The following is a 4863-nucleotide window of genomic DNA, read 5'->3' as shown; positions in this document are numbered from 1 at the left end:
CTTTCCAAAAGAACATTTGCAACTTTTCCACTAAGTCAAACTTACCACCGGTAAGTGAAAATGGGGAGGGGCACGTAGGATGGCCTTACATAAACATATCACCAGAATGATTGACAACTAAGGGGACCACTTATTTTGATGATGAAAAAGAACATCCTCCACAATACCTTTAAGTCTTTCATTAACTTCGACACTGATGGTGGCAAGCTGCCATACACAGGCACCACTGTATGATAAGTTAGCGTAATTTTATAAAATACAATTATGGTAACATCACAAATAATTGCTGAAGACATAGTAAAAAGTTAATCGTGGACAGTTACCAGTAAGTCAACGTTCATATCTGAGTGCAGTAAAAATGTGGCTGCAAACATCCAAAGGCCTGGGATAACATTTCAATGTCTGAACAAGATTGCTTTTCTGGGTGTATGAAACAAACTCCAACCCTTTTCATTAGTGGCTCTCAATAAACAAAATGTAGAAAACATTTTTGGAAAGAATTAAATGATAAAGAGTCACAGCTATAATGTAGTAGTGCAAAAACTGTCATCACAATGTCGCAAACCTCTGATAGTGTGATTGCAAAATGTGAAGCCAGCGTGGGGTAGTGACATCTGGTCTCCAATCTGCATTTGGTTATTTTTTTCAGGCACTTCTGTCATTGTCAAAGTCCTTATTTTATGATGTTACAATACACCTCCATGTTTGTAACAGGTGATCCATTGAGCTGCTGATCTCTCTGCAGCTGCATTCATTAGTCAAACTTATTGTCATGAACCGAGGACAGATGGACCCAGTATTCAAGGAGAGACAGTCAGTAGGAAAGTTCAAAATGTTTATTAAATAACAAAACGAAAACTAAAGTGGAGCTGTGGCTCTCGGATACTGCAGGAGGGGAAGCGGGGCAATCACAGACACTCTGCAGGAGAAACACTGGTGGGTGACCACGATCATCTGACAGAAGATGTTTAGCTGAGTTGGTCACTTACCTGGTTTAACAGTCCAGTCCAAGAATGTCCCCAAAGCTGCAGTTCCGGAGGTCTTGCAGGAAGCCGATCCTGGTCAGGGATTCAAAACAGACAGGAACAGGATCCAGATCAGGCTGGAACAGACAGGTGGCAGGATCCAGGCTTTCCAAGCATCATAGAGCTCACAGGCAGGTTCAGAGTCTAACTGCGACCGGAAGCATGACTAGGCGGTCACGCACAGGAGCAGACAGGATCAGGTGCAGATGGGTGGGCTCAGTGGCAGAGGGTAGCCGAGACAGGACGTGGAACCAGAACTTGATGCAGGACCTTTAAACTGGTCTCCTCCTTGGAGCCAGGCTTACTGAGATAAAAACCGAACCTCCCCACATATAGAGCCAAAAATCCAGAGGACTCCGCGGGGGAGGAAAAGTGGACGATCAGGAGACGAGACAAACACTAAAACCCTCTTTCCACTGGCCGCCAGGATCCAGGACAAGAACCAAGGCAAAAACTGAACAGACAGACTAACAGAAAACAAATGATGATCTGGCCATGAGTGCTCAGGCTGGACTGAATATAACCCAGAAGAAACAGGTGAGAGAAATAAATTAAAATTGAGGCAGGGAGGGAAAATGGCAGGTGAAAGAGATTATCAGTTAAGTAGGAGCTAACAGGCCAGATCATGACACTTATCTTTAGTTTGTATCACAGACTGATAACTTCAAGAGTTGAAGTATGAGAAAGAAAAATGTCCAGAATGTTCCCCGGTCTCCCCCACAACAATAAGTGTGTTGCTGTAAGTGACAGTGTTACTGATATATGGAAGAGAATTATGCACTAGTTCTCCAACTTTATCCTCTGCCACAGCTACTCATATCTAAACCCTGATTAAAACATTCTTCTGTTGTGTGAATTGACTGTCCCATTGCTTCATTTTCATTTTCCTAGCTATTTAAAAAAAACAATCTAATTTTCATTGTGTTTATCAGTTTTGTCTGCATGTTGGCCGACATCAAACACAGATATTGACAGTTAGCCAAAGTACTGGAAATAAAATTCATATTGCACTCCATTTTGCACTTCATTGAACTCCATTTTGGGAAGGAAATTAAATTGATTTTGACAAATACAATACATCACCTTTGAAATAAATGTATCCACATTGAGGTTTACTTTTTGAATTAGAATGCATACTTTTCTTTTAATGAAAGGAACCTCTAAATAGCATTGGTGGTTTGTTTTAGTTGATTATTATAAAACTGGAACCAAAAAGCCCCCAGATAAGCTGCGCAAAATAGCAAGCACCGTCTCTCAAAGAGGGCAGGTTATGAAATTCCTATGCAAGGGTCTTAAAGCAGCTCGGTCGAGGTTTACAGAGCATCTTTGAGGAGAGCACCTTGCTCTGATCGTCAGACGGGAAACGGCTCCTCCCCACTTCCCTCCTGTCTGCCACGAAAAGCTAAAGCAGTGGCGTGGCCACAGCGCTCCTTTTGTGCACAGCCTCGGACACAGACCCGAGTCATCTGCTTTGAACAAACTAACTCTCCGTTTCCAGCGGCTGGTTGCCTGCTCGTTTCCGAACGACTCAGTGATGACAGCGGCCGTGGGAAAGGACGGACGCGTTTCTTCTGCGGGGAGCGGCGGTGCGCAGGAGCGCGCTCCGGTGTTCGGCATCGTCAACATCCTCCGCTCCTGAGACGCACTCAGATCAGCACCTCCGTGAGAGGTAATCCCATTTCCTACTACTTTATTAACATAACAAATATACAGAGTGATGCCGTTGCAGCCTTTGACTAAAAAACAAACAAACAAAAAAATCGTAAATGTAAAGATTTAAAAAAAAAAATCCAGTTATCTGCTTCTTGCGTCTGAATCTCATGGCCACTCGTCACTCAGCTGAGCGCTTTGTCTTCCACATTTAAACCTCCCATAATGGAGTATTGATCAAACTAATTAAAATGAGTAAATTAGTGTGAGGAGCTCCCAGGAGCGCATTATTCTGTGGGATTATCCCTTTTAGATTGCGACGCAAAGTAGTTTTTATAAAAGTTTTCTCTGGATTTCGTAAAGTTATGGTGTTTAAAGATGAAATAGAACAGAAGCAAAGTTTTCCATCCAACCCTGAACACTGCTGCAAGTATAAAAAGTGACTAATCTAACGCTGTAGTCACAGGGTAGACTCAATCAGACAAGAGCAGTTGATGATAATTACCACTCTCGGGCTCTTGTTGGAAATGTGGCCCTGCACACGCTGCCTCCTCCTCACAGCCTCACATCTCCTATATCTGATGTCAGCCCAAGCCAAGTGAAATTCCACTGGATGCAAATTTCCACAGGCTGTGCAACAATTCACCTTTGATTATGAGCATGTGGGTGTCGGCTTTATGCGAGCTGGTGCCTTCAGCTCGCACAATTTCTCAAAGGCATTAGTTGGTATTTGACTGGAATAAGCTATGTAATGGGATTCAAATGAAACATAAGGTTCTGTTTATCAGTCTCAGTCTGATCCTGTCCTGCAGCTAAAAGTCGTTTTTAATTGGTTTATATTAAAAAAAAAAGGTACCTCCCTAAGCAGACTAAGATCTGTAAAAATCCTCTAAATAAAATAAAGGTTTACATTTAATTTTTGCAGTAGTATACTCATACTTTTTTTTAAGAAAAACTTTAAGAAATATTGATTTTGAACAAAATAACCACTGATACTATATTGAACAAACCTTTTAAAATGACTGTAACTCTCTCACTTTTTATCTTACAGTATATATTGAGGTTGGTTAGCCTTTACAATATTTCAACAAGAAATTCATAATTTTTAGTTGTTGTTTGATGTTGCATGACACAGAGGTTGCCTCCACCAAACCAATTCCACTGCTTAAATACTCAGCATTAGTTCTTTGTTTTCCACAGCTCCAATCTCTGACTTTAATATCAATAGTCTGCTTCTACTATCCAACTCTAAACTGCACTAGAGGGAAAAACTTCTCTTTTCAAGAGCAATGATGGCTAACGGAGCCCCATGGCTGAGCAGTCCAGTCATAAACTCACCTGTACATCTTTAAATGCACTTTTATCAGCTGTTACTGAACACATTAGAAATTGTGTTAGGCTTTAACATTGTCCTTTAGAGCAGGCATCCCCTCAAGGCCCCATGTCCTGCAGGTTTTAGAGGTTTCCTTGCTCCAGCACAGCTGAATTTAATTGAAGCTGATTAACAGGCTTTTGGTCTACTGCAATCAATATAACCAGCTGTGCTGAAGCAGAGGAACCTCTAAAACCTGCAGGACAGCGGGCCTCGAGGACCGAGGTTGGGGATGCCTGCTTTAGAGTGAATGTTGCTGAACTTTTCATGGAGCAATTAACGCATCTCTTTCCGTCTGAACATGTCTGCATGTTGGGAAGTTAGGAGAGGGTCTCCTCAGAATCCTAAGGGGATGATTGGGTGGGGGAGGGGCTGAAAAGTGTCAAGCAGAAACCGGCAGCAGCAGAAAGACTGAAGCAATACATAATGTGCAGAATGTAGCGGGATTCCTTACAGCTTATTTAGGCCACACAGACTGGTAAATTAGATTTCATATATAGTCTGAATAAGTTGACAAATATCACATATAATACAACAGCCGAGCTTCACTTGATTGCCCAAATTAGTTTGCCTTATTTTTGAGTCCCATATTGACAGAGGTTGGTTGTAACTTGTTACATTTACTAACTTACAGTTACTTTAGTAGCTTTAGGAAAAAGAAAACTTTTAGAAGTAGTTTTCTTTTTAATTCAGTATCATCTTAATATAATATTGCTACTGTAGTTTTAGCTGTTTAAAATGTTTGGTTCCTCCATCCATTCAGGAGTACAGTAACTTCACTAAATAATAAAGAAGCTTTTTAAACAACAGTGTTCC

At 41.3% G+C, this 4863-nt stretch overlaps 1 protein-coding gene across 1 annotated transcript in view; it reads left to right on the top strand.

Annotated features, from left to right (window-relative positions):
- Positions 1-2353: 2353 nt before the first annotated feature.
- LOC107097329 (heparan sulfate glucosamine 3-O-sulfotransferase 1-like) overlaps positions 2354-4863 on the top strand; it is a 51913-nt gene continuing 49403 nt past the window's right edge. The window contains exon 1 of the mRNA XM_015394447.1: positions 2354-2694. The gene's annotated coding sequence lies outside the window, so the exon portion shown is untranslated. The remainder of the gene's footprint in view (positions 2695-4863) is intronic.

The sequence above is a fragment of the Cyprinodon variegatus genome, unplaced genomic scaffold (genome assembly GCF_000732505.1).
Source record: "Cyprinodon variegatus isolate N-32 unplaced genomic scaffold, C_variegatus-1.0 Scaffold685, whole genome shotgun sequence".
NCBI lineage: Eukaryota > Metazoa > Chordata > Actinopteri > Cyprinodontiformes > Cyprinodontidae > Cyprinodon > Cyprinodon variegatus.
The sequence above is the reverse complement of the archived record's forward strand: the minus strand, read 5'-3'. Positions and strand labels throughout refer to the sequence as shown.